Raw genomic sequence first — 21,634 nt, 5'->3', positions numbered from 1 at the left:
TGAGCCCTGCCATCAAAATACCATCCAGATCAGCACCAACCCCAAAAATGTAGATTATGAAGTACAGAGTTACAGTTATACAAGAGAAGTGAATTCTAGAAATCCAATGAACAATATACTGCCTCTATTTAACAATAAATTATTTGCAGTTAAACTCTTGTGAATAGGCTAGGCCTCATGTTAAATGCTCTTACCACAAACAACAGCAATAACAGAGGACACACAAAAAGCTTTTGGAGATGTTGGACATATTTATTCTCTGAATTGTGGTGATGGTAACAAGAGAGTAGACCTATATGCAAAATTTGAAAGAAAAAAAAAAAAAAGCTGAATTATTCCTAGTACCAAATCTTAGCTATCTATGTTACTGGTAAATACACTATATATTTATATACACACACTCATAACTGTCATTACTTCATAACATAGGCTTTAGTTCATTGATTAATACACATATATAAAGTGTACTGACAATCTCCTCAAACAAATTGTAATTAAAATATACACCTCAACTAATTAATTCCCTCCAAATGTTTCCATCTGAGTCTTCTAACCCAAAACATAAACGCGAGCCCCAAGAAGAGAGGGGCCTGTTTTGTTTCTACATTATCCTGAGCCCCTAGAACAGTATCTGGCATATGGCTAGTGCTCAAAATAATATTTGTTAAATGAATGAACATATTTAGAATACATCCCGCTACTAAACCAGCCTTTCAGGTAAAGCATTGCAGGACTTTCCTCCATGTTTTATTCATTTGGTCACTCGGGTATTTACAGAACACCTGTGTAGGACAACATGAGATATGCAAATAAACCTGACATAAGGTTTATTTGAAACCTCTTGAAGGACACTGTAGATGTAAGAGTCTGTGGTACTGCCAAGCCTTCCTGTCCCCCTCCTCCTTCCAGCAACTCCCCCCCAGAAGGTCACCCCAAAATAAATGAGCAACCCAAAAATAATGTGTTTGCTTTGCAAATAACACACATGCTCCTCGCTCCAACTCAGATTGCTGCCATTGCGCCCTTCCTACATTTATATTCTTAGCCACTGGGAAGTTTAAAATTCTGACTCAAGAAATTACTGGGCAACTGATTTCCCTGGAAGGGTCCCCGGGAGAAGCAGAAACAGAGTCCACTCGAATGGCTCCCAGTTTGAACCTACTGGTCCCTGAGCTCCTTGTCTCTTGCTTCAAACCACACAGATCTACCTTCCCCTGTGTCACAGGGCTCAGCTGAAAGGGGATAACAGGAAGCTGCCAAGTGATGAGTTTATGATTCCTGTTTGGTAGCATGAAGGGAAGTGCAGGTGGTGACAGTGGTCCAGGGCTGGAGAGAAACCCTAGGGCTTTAACCCTGGGTGACCTGACTTTAGCAAGGGGACCAAACCTTCCAGTGTCCTTTCTCCCAGTATGGGTCTGATATTATCAGCAGTTCTTCCTACTTCACAAGGTGTTAAACTGATCAAATGGGACCTATCAGTAAAAACACCTTGAAGTAGTAAAAATACTATTGAACGCAAATTCTTTTAATTCTTTCAACTTAAGTACATGGTACATGAACTCACTCATCATTTGGAGAGGGCTTTTGAATTTACAAAGAGCCTTCACAAATTATATCTTATTTATCTTTGCAACAGTAAGCAGTGAGGTAGCTGGAGCAGGCAAACACTACAATTTAAAATAAGGAAATGAAGAGACATTGAGTGGCCTACTTAAAACCAAATGTATCTTGGGTCATCTGCCTTTGAACGTAGTACTCTCCCCCAGTGTACCCTGCCTGGCTTATGAGGTCAAACAAACAGCACTGCTAGGAACAAAAGTGCAGACTAACACTCACACACTCAACTTCCCATGGCACCATCAGGGAGGAGGGCAGCCATAAGAAGGAAGCAGCACAAACCCTGACAGGAACTCAGCCTAAAATCCAATCTAGCGCTTCCAAGGATTTTGGACCTAGATGTTTGGGATTAATAAATGAGAAGAATTTCATGTTGACTTTCTTATACTAATCCTGGCAAGTTAGGACGAAGTACAAAAGAGGTTTTATTATGGCATGATTTTATAATTGAACCTGAAAGGACAGTTGTCATCACCTTTTGTAAGGCAAGGAGCCTACAACTGTGAAACAATGACCTTGTGTTAAATCTAAGATACAACCTAAAATATCCAGGTAAAGGTATATATGTGCCTACATATTTAACAGAGAGTATTCCAGAAGGAAACATTCAACCAAATGAGCTGAGAATCGGTCACCTTGATATACCAGATGGTCCTGGTGTAAGCTTGTTTCATGCAAAGTTAGCCATTTAAAGTCTCAAAACACAGAGAGAAACCAGAATTAGCTTAAAAGTAACCCCTGCAGGCCAAATGGTTAGTAGCATGCTCAGGAATTCAGACAGACCTAGAATCTACAAAATCATTAACAACAGGATCCATTTGAAAGTCTAAATCTCAAAATTCCAACAGTGACCTCCATAAATAGCTATAAATATTTTCAAATGGCGTGGCAGAGATATTTGCTTCATGCCACATATATGGAAATGTTTAAGAAGTTAAAATATTTTCCAAGTCCACAAATGCCAAATGCTGATGAGCAGAATATAAGAGAACTAAGTATGAGAAATTTAAATTACTTTTATATCCAACTAGAAGCCTGATACACAAAGATTCATGCAAAAATGGGGATTCCTTTCCCTGTCTGCCAGCATCACCTTTCCACTCTGGCCCCAGAACCGCCTTCCCACCTTCCCATGCTGCCCAGAGGCCCTGAGTGGCCAGGGTGGTGCCGAATGCCCACTCAGCGCATGCATATGCAAATTAACCTCCCATCTTTGTTGGGGTAATTTGCATACTCACTCCTGATTGGCTGGTGGGCACCATGAAAGTATAGTCAATTTGCATCTTTCTCTTTTATTAGTGTAGATATGCAATTCACTTAAAAAATAATAAGCCTTAAGACAATCATAGTGATACAGTTGTAATTGGCTGGTTATTAATAGCAGGAAAGGTGCAAAAGCTAGACCAAACATTATAAGCATGGCCATCTGGGCAGCTTCACCAGGAAGCTGCAGCTTTACATTCCCCAGGGAACCACTGGTCCATTTCCTGCAGATTACTTGGGGAAGGGACTGGACAACGGGAAAGATGGGCACAAGGGCGGGAATTCAGGGGGATGTAGGGAAGATGCTTGCTGCCAGTCAAACCTGAGAACAGAGATCACTGACTAGAGGAGGTGGAGTCAGTGGCTGGAAGGAGGGGGCAATAGAGTTATTATTTACTGGGTAGAGTTTCTGTTTTGCAATATGAAGAGAGTTCTGAACATGAATGTTGAAAATACTTGAACAAGAATGTAAAACTACTTATTGTCTTGAAACTACACACTTAACAGTTAAAATGAGGTGGGAGAAAGCTCTTCCTTTCTGTCTGGCCACAAACATCAGGTAGGCCAAGATGGGCACTTACAAATACATCCAGGAGCTATGGAGGAATAAGCAGTCAGATGTAATGCACTTCCTTCTCTGGCCGCGCTGCTGGCAGTACTGCCAGCTGTCTATGCTCCACATCTGCCCTGACAAAGCGAGCAGGTTGGGGTACTAGGCCAAGCAAGGCTATGTCATATATCAGATTCGTGTGCACCGTGAGTGCAACCTACAGCAAGCTTGTCCATCATGGGGTTAACCACTAAAGTTTGCCTGAAGTCTTCAGTCTGTTGCTGAGGACCATTCTGGATGCCATAGTGGGGCTCTTAAGAGTCCTGAATTCTTACTGGGTTGGTGAAGATTCCACGTACAAATTCTTTGAGGTTATCATCATTGACCCATTCCCTAAGGCTATCAGAAGAAATCTTGACACCCAGTGGGTCACCAAACCAGTCCACAAGTCCAGGGAGATGCGAGGGCCCACATCTGCAGGCCCTTGGGACCGGCCACAAGTCCCACCACACTATTGGTGGTTCTCAGTGGGCAGCTTTGAGAAGGTGCAATACTCTCCAGCTCCAGCGTTACCGCTAATATAAGCAACATTGGTAAAATTCTCGCCTAATACATAATTTAGGACAGTCATGTCTGCTTAAAAGTGTTTTTTGATTTGTTAAAACTAGTCTGCAGATCTTTTCACGCATGCATTGTCACATTATGAAGGTTAAAGTGCAAAAATGTTTGAAGACTATAAAAAAAATTAGTTAAGATGATAAAATTTAAGTTATGTGTATTTCATCACAATTTTTTTTTCATGCATCAAAAGGTCACTTATTATAAATTTGGAAACCTATGAGAGGGAAAAAAAAGAAATGTGCATGTATAACCTATTTAAAAATTACACAGTAAAAAAGGTAGGATGACTTCAAGATTATCCCTATAATTCTATCGCTCACATCCACTGCATTCTGTTGTGATTTCTTGAGAGAAGGGTCAGATTCCCTTCAGACTTAAAAATGTACATAGCCCACAGACATAAGATATAACCCAAGAATATCCAGGTGTAGACATCCTTATCTGCGGCAATTTAGTTAATAGCTGGGTAATTTTGAATGACTATAATGTTCAGAAGCTATAATTTTGGAGTTACTACCAATTTAGATAAAATACAGTACAGCATGTCAAACTTATATCTCAGATAAACAACGAATAAATTTTTAATGAAAATATGTCCTAAATATCACCTGGGACATACTTATACTAAAAATCAAACACAAACAAATAAGCAAAAAGTATTATGTAACTGAATTTAACTGGGCAATCTGTTTTCTTATTTGCTAAATCTGGCAAACCTCCCCCAATTTCTCCTCAATTTTATAAAAATTTGCATGAAGAAAAATTAAATCATCTATGCTGCTCATGAAAGTGATAGATGTGCTCTTAACACAAGAGTTACACTCAGGAAATCAAAGGCAGGAAGGTGAGAGTGCAATAACACTACTCACACTGAGATGCAGAGATATAAAATGCCATATTACTTTATCAATAAAACAAGTTTGCTTTTGCATGTTTTTTTAAGAATTCATATTCTTCACATATGCTACTAGCTGTCTAAATTTCTGGGTATAAAATCAAAGTCCACTTTCAAACTTTTTAAAATATACTTTTGCCTATTTATTTTTCCTTTGATAAGTTATTAAGATCTTTCAAGACCTCATGTAATTACCTATGTACTTTGAAGATGCTGTTAGGATATGAATCCCTCGTCTCTTCCCAACCAAAAAAAAAAAAAAAAAAAAAAAAAAGCCAAAAAACACTGCAGCACCATTTGTCACATGTCCCTGCAGAACTAGAGTGGGGTTCAGATCTGGTCACAGCCATGGAAATAGGACACACATCCTATTTGTGCGGTTACTATACATTTATGGGTGAGGGGAAGGGAGGACCACCCCAGCAAGGATGAGCCAGATGTCAGAGAGAAAAAGGAATTTCATTTCCTACTCAGAGGATGTAGAAAGGTCCCCTCCTGAGCATTTATAGAAAACAGGAATGTTCTTAACCACAAATTTAAAATAAATGTTACAGATACTGTTGAATTCAATAACATATGAGCATGCTCAAAGCAAATTTTTGCTACATAAAATGAGTCTTACCATTTTTTGAATTTAAAAAAAACAAAACAAAACACAAAGCAGTAATATGAAAAAAAAAATCATAAAAATTAAAGCCCTCAATCTGTAAAGACACCTCAAAGTCTTAGATACAGGAAAGTGGACCATCTTCTGGAAACACCCTTTATGCATATTTTTATGCTTTACAACCCTGCCATTTTTCTGTTTCCCATTACAATCTAATGTCTTACTCAAGCTGCCTCTATTTCTTCCACTCCAGTTCCCATTCCCAGCATGACTCCCTCCCTTCCCCCTCCCCTCCTTTCCAGTGAATGCATGGGTAGACGGACATCTCCAAGGCCTCAGAGAGTGAGTGGAAACCTATAGATTTGTACTGCTCCGTAAGATAGTCAACCATAGGCCCAGTGTTATCCCCATTAATTTGTTGTGTTTTTTTTTCTTCTATTCTGGAATGGCCCTGAACCTCTCTCCTTCCTGACAAGGGAGTGCTTCTCGGTGTTAAGCTTGTGACAGAAACACCTAGAGGGCTTGCTAAGGGGCAGACTGCTGGGAACTGCCTGACAGTCTGAATACAATAGGTTTGGGTTAGTGAATAAAACTGCATTTCTAATTATTCTTAGGTGGCTCAGGGATCACACTTTGAAGACCCCTGCATTAGGGATTGTGTGCAGTCCTGCTCCGTGGCCTGTAACACAACCCTCCTTCACTTTGTGAAAAGAGGAAGAAGGAAGCTCAGGGAACATAAATTCTCACTCTCCTTCCCAGCATCATGGACTGTCCCCAGAAGCCAGGAATAACTCATCAGATGAAGGGTTTAACTTCAAGTCTGGCCTGCCTCCTCTCCCAATTACTCATAACAAAATTAAGATTCTGAGTAGACAAGGTGTCCCCGAAATGAAAGAACTACTTAGGAAGTAACTATTCATAGGCCTGGGGACCACTGCAGTGTGGCATTGATTACAGTACTTAAGAGACACAGCAGCCCACAGAGGCCGACCAACTCACAGATATAAATAAGTACCAGCTTCACAACAGAAAGAGCTGGCGGACTGTTTTGACATCATTGGCATCAGGGGGTGGGCACTTCTGGCTTCCAGGTGCCAGACATTGTTTAATTACAGGGATATTATTACTCACTCCTGCTGCAGAAAAGGAATGTGAAGAGAACACGGAGGACCTTCCGCTGTAAAACACGGTTTCAATGCAGAAGCACATCAGCCAGGCCCAGCTTGTTGCCATCAGGAAAGTTTTGCCCAAGATTCTTTAAAAAACTCTTTAAGCACAAGAAATCATCTTGCTGTATTTTCGGGGGGAAAGGGAGGGTCAACAATTTTTTTTTGCTTATGATTTCCTGGTTTCAAGGAGCCTAACTGATCAGATTTGTGTTGCTGCCACATGCATGTCAAACAGGCTTTTCTCCTTCCAGGTTGTACTTGTGAGCTTCGAGCAGAGAACACTTTTCTGGAACGGTTTCCTCACGATCATGTCCACTCCTGATGATTGTTGGCATAAAGGGTGAATGTTCAATAAGTTGACAAACTGTTCTTTTGTCCCCAAAGCTATCCTGTAGCCACAAACTAGCAGGCAGCAGCTTAAACTCATTGCATGGGCTCCATCCTACCTCCTCCAATTATCCTCTGAGGATTTTGGGTTTCCTGAGGTATGTTTCATTTTTCAGAGGTTTGCAGCCTACATACAGCAGGTGGATGCTATTGGTCCCCTCTCCACTCCTGCATCTATCCCCACCACTCCACTGAAACATTTGTATGAAGAGCACAGTGACCTCCAGATTTCCAGGTCTATTGGATATCTTCCTGGCTGTCTTTTGTTCAGCCTCTCAGCAACCTTACACAATTAGAGCATGTCATCCTGAAGCCCTGCCTTTCCAGGTTTCCAAAATACGGCACCCCTTGGTTTTCCTTGGCCTCCCCGCACTTTCTTCTGTTGACATCTCCTTCCCTATAAAATTCTAAATGTTAGTGCCCCTTTGAGCCCCTTTCCTTTCTGAACCTTCCCTGGGGGATGGTAAACATCCCTAAAATTACAAGCCCAATGGATAGACTCTAACCTTTTCTCTGAACTCCTGAAATTAATTATATATATATACCAAACTGCCTACTAAAACTTCCCATAGATATCGCAACCCTGACATACTTAAAACTAACCTCCTAATTTTCCCTACAAACTCATTCTCTTCCTCATCTCCATAAATTGCACCATCATCCTCAGAGTTACTCAACTAGAAAACCTGGAGTTCATTCTTGAATCCTCCTCTTCCTTCACACCTCCCTTGTTATCAAGACCTGTAGATCTGAACTCTGCAATCTAGCCTAGATCTATCCACTTTACCACTACTGCTGCCCACCTAGTCCTTGAACTCCTCAACAAACTCCTTACTGGCCTCCCTGCTTCCACTGTTTCTCTCTCATAAACAATTTTCCACCAGGGCTAGAGTATTCTCTTTTTCAAAATGTTCTTTATTGATAAAAGTATTGCATATGTGTAGTTATCCCTCTCTTACCCCCTACCCTCCCACTCATGCCCTCACCACCACCACACACTACCCCTCGGGTGTCTGTGTCCATTGGTTATGCTTATATACATGCATATTAGTCTTTGGTTGATCTTACCCCCACCCTCCCCTACCTTCTCTCTGAGGTTTAACAGTCTGATAGATGCTTCTCAGTCTCTGGATCTGTTTTTGTTCATCAGTTTATGTTGTTCATTATATTCCACAAATGAATGAGATCATGCGATATTTATCTTTCTCTGACTGACTTATTTCGTTAAGCATAATGCTCTCCAGGTCCATCCATACTGTTGCAAATTGTAGAAGTTCCTTCCTTTTTACAGCAGCATAATATTCCATTGTGTAGATGTATCACAGTTTTTTAATCCACTTATCTGATAATGGGCACTTAGGCTATTTCCAAATCTTAGCTATTGTAAATTGTGCTGCTATGAATATAGGACTGCATATATCCTTTTTGACTGGTGATTCTAGTGTCTTAGGATATATATTTCTAAAAGTGGGATAACTGGGTCAAATGGGAGTTCCATTTTTAGTTTTTTGAGGAAACTCCATACTGTTCTCCACAGTGGCTGTGCTGTGTCTGCATTCCTACCAGCATTTGTCATTTGTTGATGATAGTCATTCTGACAGTTGTGAGATGGTACCGCATTATCATTTTGATTTGCATCTCTCAGATAATTAGTGCCTTTGAGCAAAATCAACATCATTAAAATGTCCATACTACCCAAAACAATCCATAGATTCAATGCAATCCCCATTAAAATAGACCTAGAACTAACTCTCCAAAAGTTTATCTGAAATAAAAAATAAAATAAAAAAGGACCCCAAGTAGCTGCAGCAATCCTGAGAAAGAAGAACAAAGTAGGAGGGATCTCAATATCAAATTTCAAGCTGTATTACAAAGCCACAGTTCTCAAAACTACCTGGTACTGGCACATGAACAGACATCTAGAACAATGGAATAGAATACAGAGCCCAGAAATTGACCCAAACCACTATGCTCAATTAATATTTGACAAAGGAGGTAAGAGCATACAATGGAGTCAAGATAGCCTTTTGAATAAATAGTGTTGGGAAAATTGGAACAGATACATGCAAAAAAAAAATGAAACTAGACGACCAACTTACACCATACACAAAAATAAACTCAAAGTGGACGAAAAACGTAAGACGGGATACCATAAAAATCTTACAAGAATCCACAAGCAGTAAAATCTCAGACAAATGACAAAGTAAAATCTTCTCCAATACAGCTCCTAGCGCAATGGAAATAAAGAGAAAATAAATAATTGGGACTACATCAAAATAAAAAGCTTCTGCACAGCAAAAGAAACCATCAACAAAACAACAAGAAAGCCCACTGCACGGAAGAACATATTTGCCAATGTTATCTCTAATAAGGGTTTAATCTCCAACATTTAAAGGGAACTCATACAACTTAACAAAAGGAAGATAAACAACACAATCAAAAAATGTGCAACGGACCGAAATAGATATTTTTTGAAAGAGGACATAAGGAAGACGAAGAGACATAGGAAAACATGCTCAGAGCATTCTTTTATAAAGCATTATATTCCTGCTTTTAAACCCTTTGGTGGCTTTCCATTGATTTTGGTTGCCTGACCCAAAATCCATTTTTCCTTCCACTAAGTAAGAGGGACAGGATATTTAGTTGGACATTCTTCACCCAGAATAAAAGCTTACACACTCTCTCTCTGGAAGTCTGTAAGACTTAGTTCTGGACAATTGGGTCTATGTGGAGTGTTGTGTGGGACTTCTCGGGTTACTATTTAAGAACTGATTAGCTGGGAAGAGGTCCCTATTTTGTCCTTAACTTTCCTTCTTCTTGTATAGAGCAAGTATATAATGTTAAAGTTGTAGCAGCCATATGAGACCATGATGCAACCTTCAGGAATGAAGTTTGGGTCTTAAATTAGCCTGGATTTTACTGAGGACTGCCTATCTAAAAACTTGGAAAAGCTCATGTGAAAGGATGGTAAAATAACTTGAAATTTTTAAAACTTGGGCTGCAAGCATGTTTCACTCTAAAAACATTTTTTAATAGTCATAGAAGAAAAAGGCACTCATGAGAGATTATAAGGTCACAATCCTCCTCCTCAGTAAGCTGAAAAAACAGGAAATAATTCACAGGATTAGGGATCTAACTAATTTTGATCTCTGCTCAGAAAACTTTAAAAATGTTGACTTTGCCAAAACCGGTTTGGTTCAGTGGATAGAGGGTCGGTTTGCGGACTGAAAGGTCCCAGGTTCGATTCTGGTCAAGGGCATGAACCTTGGTTGCGGGCACATCCCCAGTAGGCAGCTGATGGATGATTCTCTCTCATCGATGTTTCTAGCTCTCTATCCCTCTCCCTTCCTCTCTGTAAAAAAATCAATAAAATATATATAGTTTTTTAAATTACAAAAAAAAATGTTGACTTCTCTCGTAAGTGTTCAATGTAAAAAAAAAATTTTGGGGGGGACAAAAGCATTTAATAAACTCTAACCTTCCTTTGATTGCTCTCTCTTGGTTCCCTTTCCTTCTGTATTATTCAGGTTACCCTCCTCTCACTTCTCCCATGTGGCTACAAAGGTGGAATGAAGACTTCTCAGAGGAGTATTAGAGAATTTGAATTCTGAGTTGGAATCAAGATGACTGAAGGGACTTGTTGGTGTAAGTCACACTGCTGAGACTGTACTCTGGGCACACAGTCTTCACTGCTCATGCATGGGCAAATTCTATTCACCAAGGAGAAAACAGCATAGGGGTCTGGACCAAAGTGTACATAGTCATAAATGTTGTTTGGTGACCAGGGGAGTCCTCCTTGATGGTGGGTCCCAAAGTCCAAGTCCATGGACCTACTCTCAGAATATGAGAATTCTTGTAAATTTTTTTAAAAATATATTTTATTGATTTTTATACAGAGAGGAAGAGAGAGGGATAGAGAGTTAGAAACATCGATGAGAGAGAATCATCGATCAGCTGCCTCTTGCACACCCCCTACTGGGGATGTGCTCGCAACCAAGGTACATGCCCTTGATGGGAATCGAACCTGGGGCCCTTCAGTCCCCAAGCCAATGCTCTATCCACTGAGCCAAACCAGTCTCGGCTGTAAATTTTTTTTTTAATTTTGTTTTTATTCCAATTATAAATTGTTCTTTATCAAAGTACAATTTACATATAGTGAATTACAATTTGATGAGTTTTGATAAAAGTGTGCATCCATGAAATTATACCCAAATTGAGATATAAGAAGTTTCTACCATCCCAGAAATGTCTGTTTCAAATCACAAGATTATAAGATTTTAAAAATTAATACAAAGACCTTCTGAATCATCTGAATAACTGTCTTGTAACTGAATACCATGTCCATTTTATGTTCTCAATCAAGTTGACATTAGAGAGTATTACGTCAAATATTTTTTAGCTAATGTTTTTAAAAAGCATAAACCATATCTTTAAGTCCTGGTAGCATGGGCATGTTGAATTCAAAAGAACCTACACCATAATGGCTGGTGACCAGTTGCACATTTCTGTTGAGAGTGGCAATTCAGCGGCAACATACCCTTATCATTGTGTCATCTTGTTTGAGTGGGATGTGTAGAACAGTTCTGAGTTTGGCAGTTGCATAAGAGTCATAAGCAGAAATGTGCTTTTGCATATTTAAGTAATATCACATTTCAAAAAAGAAATAAGTCAACACTGACAGGCCACAATAATTATTTTTCCTTTTTGAGTTTGAAAAACACTGCTTTGGTCTACAGATAGCATGACCCATTTTCTTCCACCTATCTTCCCTAACTTCTTAAGCCTAATTCAACCCCATGTACCCCAAAACATTTCAGCCCACACAATTTGTTCCTTCTCTAAATTTGTGCAGCAGACAATATAAATTTTTGTTTCCTTGATAATTAAATTCCTGGCTTCTTCTCAACATGGAAATTCTATAATATGCACAAATTTGATAATATTTTTCAAATGAATGCAAAGTAGTCTGTAGAAATGCGGAAATAACTTATACTAACTGACATAATCTAAATTTAGGTACTTAATTTCTAAAATTAGACAGCAGTTCTTAAGCCAGCATGGATAAAATGTCTAGAAATTATATTAAATTTTGTGTTTATAAATATGTATTTTTCTCAAGAAAAGGTCCATAGCTTTCTTTAGATATCAAATGGAACTCCAGTCCCAAAAAAATGGTAAGAAATCATAAGGATATGAAAGATCAATTTGCCATCACATTTCTCTATACATTTGTGGTCAACACGCCCATGAACATAGCCAACAAAAAATGTTGAAACATTGAGATAATGGGGAGGGGGGTAATTGGTAAGACAGAGTCCATATTTGAAACAGTCATGTAAAAGTTAAATTGCACCATTTATATATCTAAACATAAGTGCAACCAAAAAACAGAATATTTCTTTTTTTTTTACTTCATCTGGAAATTTAAAAAATAATACTAACACAAAAAGTAAGGATTAGTTAGTGCTAGCCTGTGAACTGAAGGGTCCCAGGTTCAATTCCGGTTAAAGGCGCATTCCTGGGTTCTGGGCTCGATCCCCAGTCAGGGGTGTGCAGGAGGCAGCCAATCAATGATTCTCTCTCTTCATTGATGTTTCTATCTCTCTCCCTCTCTCTTCCTCTCTGAAATCAATAAAAATATATTTTTTAAAAGGTAAGGATTATGTTTATAAAAAAATATCATAAAAGAGCCAACAAAATAAGTAAAATGCTATAGCAAAGCAAAATAGTTGGTGTTCAATTTTGTTGTTGTTGCTAGTCTTCATCCAAGGATATTTTCCCATTGATTTTTAGAGAGAGTGGAAGGAAGGGGAAGAGACAGAGAGAAAAAAGCATTGATATGAGAGGGACATGACAATCAGTTGCCTCCCATACACACCCCTGACCAGAGCCAGGGATCAAGCCTGAAATCAAGGTACATGCTCTTGACCAGAATCAAACCCAGGACCCTTCAGTCCAAGGGCCAATTTTTTAACCAAACCGGCTAAGACTGCTGTTCAATTTTAAAATAAATTTTTTAAAAATTTAAAGTAACAGCAAATAATTCTTACAAGCAATTTAAAAATATTTTACTCTTTATCAATAAAAACAGAATGAAAGTAATAGAAATCAGCTTAACCACATGTATGTTCAAAGCTTATTAAATTTTAAAATATGGATTAGACCATCACTGTCACATATAAGCTTATTAGTCTACATTTTCTTTTACAGGTATATGCTAACAGAGTTATGGATTCACTTCTGTAATACTAGTACATATTTTCTGTAAACTATGTTCATAGCAAAAAGTCTATTTGTTGTAGAATCCATCTCTGTTTTTCTAAAAATAGACTTCTGATCCTCATACCCAATTTGCTTGGAGATCAATGCTTCCCAGGGATACCAACAACAAGCAAGGCTTAACAACAAGACTGCACACACAGCCCACAAAGGGCTACACCAAGACTGTTCACTTCAGGTAACTGGGAAGCTGACTCACTGAACCATATAGGACACCTTAGCACACAAAGCCACCCTACCAACTCAGGGAAGCTGTGAACATGCCTAGACAAGGAAACAGACCACAAACAAAAGAAAGGGAGGACAAGAAGGGACTGGATATAGAGTTCAAAACCACGGTTATAAGATTTTTCAAGAATTTCCTAGAAAAGGCTGATAAAATAAACGAGACCTATGAGGATATGAAAGGGACCAACTAGAAATAAAGAATACATTGTCTGAAATAAAAAATATTATACAGAGTCCTAAAAACAGAATGGAAGATTGCAAGAATCAAGTCAAAGATTTGGAACACAAAGAGCCAGGGAACACTCCTCTGCAGACGCAAGAAGGCCAGAGAATCCAGAAAGTTGAAGATAGTGTAAGAAACCTCTGGGACAATTTCAAAGGAACCAACATCAGAATTATGGGGGTCCTAGAAGAAGAGAGAGAGCAAAATACCGAAAGAATATTGGAAGAAATAGTGACAGAAAACTTCCCCCACCTGGTGAAAGAAAGACTTACAAGTCCAGGAAGCACACAGAACCCCAAACAAAAGAAATCCAAAGAGGACCACACCAAGACACATCATAATTAAAATTCCAAGAGCAAAAGACAAAGAGAGAATATTAAAAGCAGCAAGAGCAAAGCAGGTAGTTACCTATAAAGGGGCACCCATACGTTTGTCAGCTGATTTCTCAACAGAAACCATGCAGCCAGATGGGAATGGCAAGAAATATTCAAGGTGATGAATAGCAAGAACCTACAGCCAAAATTACTCTACCCAGCAAAGCTATCACTCAGAATCGAAGGCCAGATAAAGAGCTTCATTAATAAAAAAAAAAAAAAAAAAAAAAGCTAAAGGAGTTCATCAACACCAAACCAGAATTATATGAATTGCTGAAGGGGATTCTTTAGGAAAAGGAAGAAGATAAAGATAAAAATTATGATAAACAAATATGTAACTATCAACAAGTGAAACTAAAAGCCAAGGGGATTAAAAAACCTGATTAACAATATTAACTGGTGAATATAATAGAATCAGAGGTATGGAAGGGGAGTGGACTGATGATTCTCAGGGAAAAAGGGAGTGGGGGGTGCGGGAAGAGCCTGAACAAAAACTGTGCACCTATGGATGAGGACAATGGGGGTGGGGAAAGGGCAAAGGGTGGGGTAGGAACCTGGTTGAGGGGAACAATTGGGGGGGAGGGAAAGAGGAACATTTGTAATAATCTGAACAATAAAGATTTATTTAAAAAAAAAAAGTAAAAATAATACTCATCGGTTATAAAACAGTAAGATAAATTCCAAATTTTAAGCTATAACACGTATTATAGAATCATTAATGAGGATGATTCTGTCAGTGTCATGTTGAAAAAGGAAAAACTAGAGAGCGTATAAAATGTTGAGAAGTAAATGTGACGAATAATACAGCCCTGTAATCCTTTATCCATTCGAAAGTGTCTGCAGGTTAAGTGGTTTCACGTGATGCTTCCTCAGGGGTGAGGACAGGCTCCCGGGGCAGAGGCTGGCTGAGGCCAGGAGCCCTGTGTGTAATGGGAAAGTTAGACAGCCCAGAGAAAATGATCTGCAAAACCCCTAAACAGATTAGATCAAAGCAGCAGCAACCAAAACCGGTTTGGCTCAGTGGATAGAGAGTCGGTCTGCGGACTGAAAGGTCCCGGGTTCGATTCCAGTCAAGGGCATGTACCTTGGTTGCGGGCACATCCCCCGTAGGGGGTGTGCAAGAGGCAGCTGATTGATGATTCTCTCTCATTGATGTTTCTAACTCTCTATCCCTCTCTCCTCCTCTCTGTAAAAAATCAATAAAATATGTTAAAAAAAAAAAAAAAAAAAAAAAAAAAAAAAAAGCAGCAGCAGCGTTCTATCTTGTTCCTTCAAAGAATTTACTCACTCCATTCAAGGTGGAGGGAAAGTGGGTTTGCAGTTGTGAGTACACAAAACACAGAGTTTAATCTTGTAATTTTATTATTAATTATTGTATTATTTTCTGTTTGAACAACTGTAAACCTACTTTGCCCCATCCTATATAACGAGGCACACACAGTGAGGCATTCACGTGGAGGAGGCGATAAGACAAAAAAAGAACAGAGAGACTGTATGTATTTCTAGCTACATGGAAGTAAGAAGATCACCTCTACTAGTAGACTTCAATCAGTATACAAAGACATAGGCATACATCGTGTCATTTAAATTTTTAAAATTTGCCAAGCAAAGAAAATCTTTGGTTTGGAGGCTGCAGTGAAATAAGTTTTAAAAACTAATTTTAAATATTTTATTTTGTTTTCCTACTCAAATAAGCAGCTTACCAAGCTGTAACCTTACCATTTCAGTATTCAAGAAAAAAAGTATATTTGGAATATCTGAATGCCTCAGGTTTGGGAATAGTTATGGAGGATTTGAAAATATTTATGAAGGATGAAAGCATCAGTCTTTTCAATCAAGCATTAAGTTTGGTCTGCAGAGACTCTCAAACTTCAGGCTGTTTCTCACAACCACACCTAGAGACTGACTCCCAAACTAATCCTTTCCCAGCTACCAAAAAAGAAAAAGAAATAAAAAAAGACACCAAACACTACTAGTTTTTCCTTACACGATGAAGCACAATACTCCTTCCAAATGCCAGACTCTGCTAGACTTCTACTGGTCCTTTGTCACAGAAGCTAGATTGCATCCCAGCTGCCCAACCCTACTCTCACTGCCCTACTTACAGACAGTACAGTACGTAACCACACTAAGTTAGCAAAGAAATGGAAATGAGGACGTTATCTGGGAGCCAGTGGTTTTCTCCTCCCAGATGAAGAACAAGTAATGGAAAGCACAGGCTGAGAAAAAAGCAATGTCACTGCAGACTAATGTCTTTCTCTCCATAACACAAATAGCTCTGGGTTCATTTTAATATTTCAAAAGCCATGAGGAAATTGTATTTTAAAATGTATTAAGGTTGCAGAACTTAACAAGAAAGTAAATTGATAAGGCTTTTGTGTGTATTAAACTGGCAGCTTAGCAAAACGAGATATCTCATGCTGACAGTTATATTGGCTTTATCATGGAGAAAAAATGGGAAAACAGATGATTATGTAAGAAACAATCTAGTGGGCAAAATTTCAAAACATTGATTCAGAAGAATAAAAATGAGGATGTCAAGAGTAAGTAGCCTTAGAACCACTGTGCCTAAATATACGTAGAGGCTATATTTAAGCAGAGCACAAAACATCTTATTATGTCGCTTAAACACTGAATGTGGCTTTCTTCTCCTTGGAATTAAAAAATATATATTTAAAAATATTTAATTTATAAAACGCCTCATTTACTAGAATATATATTCAACACTATTGCTAAATTAAATCTACAAAAGCTATCATGAGTAATGCTAACAGGCTACTAACATTTATTATTTTATTCTGCTTTATTCAATATTTGTGTAAATTATTCATTTATGGATCACTGAATATTAAAACAAAATTAAAAACATGATTAGGACTTCAAAGCTTCATAAATATTTTTTAAAAATGTTTTGGGGAGGTTGAATCAATGTTTTGTGTCTTTCCCCCATAAAGTCTGAGGCCCAGTACAAGAAAATAAAGGAGTAAGCCAACCACTGGCCCAACCCAGTGTTGGGACTTAGACATGGAAATAGGTTAATGAGAGGATGGCATCTAAAGACTAGGTTTTAAAGGATTAGTTTGCTGATCACAGAAGATAATTTAAACTGAAAAGCAAGGGTGGAGGTCACAGAGCACAGGGTTTGGGAAACAGGATATAAAGTTGGTAAGGAGAGAGTTCCAGGTGGGGAACTTCAGGGTCCCCAGTCTGATACAGAGTTAAAATACAGCACTTGCCTTGTGGCTCAGTTGATTGAGGCTCATCCTGTGCACCAAAAGCTCATGTGTCACATACCCAGGATGCAGGTTCAATTCCCAGTAGGGGTATGTGCAGGAGGCAACTGATTGATGTTTCTCTCTCACATATATGTTTCTCTCTCCCTCTCTCCTTCTCTCTCTAAAATATATGAAATAAAATCCAACCTACAACCCTCCATTCTCCCCACCCCCCGTGAGCCACACACACACACAGTCTTTGCATTATACAATCAGGGAAGGCAATGAACTGTTGAATAAGTGCCACAGTCTACATACGTGCTAACATACCCAAAGTGATGCATGGGACAGGGCAGACATCGAACTTTGAGATGAAAGATTCCAGTAATGGGGCCTGAGTGGAAATGGCCCAGCACAGTAGAAGATGAGAGTGTCCTCAAGGCTATAAGTGCTAACTTGGCCAGTGGCTCCACATCATGGAAGGAGTGTGAAGGGGTGCAGAAGTCCTTTTAAAACAGTTACCCCCCTGAACATGTCACTAAATATCTAGCCCATATTCTCTTGGTTTTTCTTCTTAACTCTATTCTTGCCTAATCTGTTTTCTAGAAGTGGTATTCCCAAGAGACCTTCTCCTCCTCTTCTTAATCAACCTCCTCTTTCTTTCACAGTTCATTTACCAAGTACAGGAATATGTCCCCCAAATCCATGTCTTTTCTATACCCCAAACCACTACATCTCTTCAATTGCATGTCTTGAAGGTATCTCAAACTAAGCATGATCAAAATCGAACCCATCTTCCCTAATGATAAGACACAGTAGGGGGCAGTGTTTAAGAGCCAGAATTCTGAGCTCAGATTTCCTGGTTGGAATTCTGGCTCCACCACTTTCTGGGGCAGAATGTTCATCTCTCCATGCCTCAGTTTTCTCATCTATAAAAAGGGAGTAAGTAGCTCCTGCTTCATGGGACCAAGCTCAGGCCATTTTGGCAAGGACAGAGCAGTAGGAGAAGCCAAACCAACAGCATAAAGCTGGCTAATTAAAGAGGGACTAATTGCAACAATATCACCCTTACCATCGTCCTTATCCCCAAAACGGAGGATGAGCTAGAAACATGCTCCTGAAGTTCACTCTGAAAACATTTCACAAGCGGGTTTCCTTTTAGAAACACACAGTGTGCCTTTTTCCAACTTCACCTTAAAAGCCAGAAAGCTATGAGAAGTCTGTTTGGAATTTATAAAGGGCAAAATCTACCAGACTGCTCTCCTTTTGTACTTTTCCAAACGCCTGTAAGCCATTTCTTTATGTAGTTTCCATAGCTCCAGCCTCATTTCCCAAAGTAACATCTTAAGGCTCAGAGAATAAAAGTGGCCAAGCCAGAACTACCTGCCAGGTCTTCTGGTCCCACGTCACTGCAATCACAGAGACATTATTTTCATTACAAAAAAATCAAACATGACACACCTCAGATAGACTTTCTCTTTAACATTCATGGAAATACCCTAACTCCCTATGAATATGTTTAGGGTATGTGACCTAAATTCCTTTTGCTTGTGTGTTTGTATAATCAATGCTAAACAATAGAACTATGTATCAAGCCATGATGCGGGGTTAACATAAACATGCAGTTATGAACACAGCAAAAAAAGTAAAAAAGTATTAAATAGAGAACTTAAATTTGAAACTGATTTAAAAAATAAAAAAGAGAGAACAATCACTCTCTTGGAACAGAGGGAAGCAGTTTGACAAACATGATAATCTTTACTGTTGGTTAAGATTCATTCTCTTTATTATACTACTAGAGGTCCAGTGCATGAAATTAGTGCACTCGGTGGGCGGTGGGGGGATTTCCCTCAGCCCAGTCTGTGCCCTCTTGCAGTCCAGGAGACCTCGAGGGATGTCCGACTGATGGCTTAGGCCCACTCCCACTAGGCCCTCAGCGAGCCTATGTGAGAGCGGGCCTAAGTCAGACATCCTTAACACTGCCATGGAGGTGGGAGAGGTTCCCACCACTTCAGCTGTGCTAGGCAGCCATGAGCCAGGCTTCTGGCTGAGCGGTGCTCCTTCTATTGCAGCACATTGATCACCAGGGGGCAGCTCCTGCATTAAGCGTCTGCCCCCTAGAGGTCAGCGTCATAGTGAGCAGTTGAGTGGCCTTAGCATATTACACTTTGATTGGTTGAATAGATGACCAGACAACTGGACACTTAGCACATTAGGCTTTTATTCAATAAAGGATTATTCTCCTGGCAGAGTATTGCCGGAACAAAAAGCTCATGACATTAAAAGATGTGGCATGGTTTTTAATGCCCCTCCATCCATTATTAGAAAATGTGTGTTAACATTCCAGAATGAGAATGTGTTTTAAATCATTTAGATTTTTCTTGGCAAGATTGCCCTCAAGTCCTTACAGAGAAATGCAGCAGCTCCATCTACTTAGATAAGCCACAGCTGCCTTGACAGGAACACAAAAGAAGTTCTATCATCTTGAGGAACAGACATACAAATTATAATCTTAGGTATAATGTTTATATTTTTCCTTAATACAAAAATTGAGAGATGGGTCTGAAAGTTTAATCTGTGAATGATGCATAATAACCAAACCCCCTTTCCAAAACCAACGTAAAGCAAAATGGCCAACAACATTTTATGTCGAAATTGTTTTATTTCCTTGGTAATAGACCTTGTAACTGTAACAACTTTAGTATAAGAGGCTTTAAAGTATAGTCAATCTTAAGTCATTAGTATTTGCTAAAGAGCTACTGCATGCTTATTTTATAGAAATAATCCACACTAATGAAGAAAAACATGGCAAAACTTCAGCTCATCTAAAAAGCATTGGTAATATGTTTTAGAATATAATGTTATTTGTCACTGAAAATAGGAATGGACAATAAATGCCTAGAATGATGACTTAGAGAATTAAGAGCAGGACTAGATAAACTATGAAGAGAGACTAGATTCATTTGCATGGAGGTGAATGTTGAATTCTGAAAGCCAATGAGATCTCTGAAGAATATGTAAAGAAAGAACGGAAGCTTCGAATGAAAACTTAACCCACCAGTTAACTAAATCTGCTCCAAATATATAAGAATGAAAAGCAGCAGGGACCGGTTTGGCTCAGTGGATAGAGCATCGGCCTGCGGACTGAAAGGTCCCGGGTTCGATTCCGATCAAGGGCATGTACCTTGGTTGTGGGCACATCCCCAGTGGGGGTGATGCAAGAGGCAGCTGATCGATGATTCTCTCTCATCGATGTTTCTAACTCTCTATCCTTCTCTCTTCCTCTCTGTAAAAAATTGATAAAATATATTTTTAAAAAATGAAAAGCAATATAGAAGCAACATTTTAAAAATATAGTTTAAATAATATTATAGACCAAAGATCATATAAAGCAAAAAATAGCCTAAGTAAAAATTATCTCATAGATGATAAAATCTAATAGCTTTATTATCCCCAAATTAATCAATTCAAAACAATTCCAATCAAAATGAAAATACATTTTTTCATGAAAATTGGCAAAACGATTTCAAATTTTGTAGAAGGCCATGCATGAATAGCTAAGATCATTTTAAATTAGGAGAGTTTGCCCTAAGATATTAAGAATATTTACTAAACCACAGTATTAAAGACCATCTACAATAATAAAAGTATACTATGCAAATCGACCAAATGACCAAACAGCAGAATGACCACCCAGACGACCTTCCAGACAAAGCTGGGGCTGCGAGGGTGGCAAGGCAGCCGGGACTGCGAAGGCCTACTCTTGCATGAATTTTGTGCATCAGGCCTCTAGTATGAATTGAAACAGATCAGGCATCTAGTATGAATTAAAACAGAAATTAAACAGACTACCAAAGCCAGTCAGAAAGCCCAGAAACAGACCCAAATATATACATACATACATAGAAATTTGCTATGTGACCGAACAGAATTAAAATAAATGAGGAAAACCAAATAAGAATAGCCAATAGGAAAAAAAAAAAAAATACCGGTGTGTGTGTGTGTGTGTATATATATATATATATATATATATATATATATATATATATATATAAAACGGTATCTCAACTTTACTCCATAAAAGAAAAAAAAATCCCTCCCTGGTGGATTAAAGAATAAAATGTCAAAAAAAGAAAAAAAAAGAATTTTAATACTTTTAGAAGGAAATTGAAACTATATCTGTGAATTTCCAGCAAGAAAGAATTT

General features: G+C 38.7%; 1 protein-coding gene and 1 pseudogene across 1 annotated transcript in view; one reads left to right on the top strand and one right to left on the bottom strand.

The window, feature by feature from the left end:
- The window catches only part of ANK3 (ankyrin 3), a 560,461-nt gene that overhangs the window by 501,488 nt on the left and 37,339 nt on the right, over positions 1–21,634 (bottom strand). The gene's annotated exons all lie outside the window — the stretch shown is intronic.
- LOC118719224 lies at positions 3,348–4,065 on the top strand (annotated as a pseudogene).

Source organism: Pipistrellus kuhlii, unplaced genomic scaffold (assembly GCF_014108245.1).
Source record: "Pipistrellus kuhlii isolate mPipKuh1 unplaced genomic scaffold, mPipKuh1.p scaffold_m20_p_15, whole genome shotgun sequence".
Lineage (NCBI taxonomy): Eukaryota > Metazoa > Chordata > Mammalia > Chiroptera > Vespertilionidae > Pipistrellus > Pipistrellus kuhlii.
The sequence above is the reverse complement of the archived record's forward strand: the minus strand, read 5'-3'. Positions and strand labels throughout refer to the sequence as shown.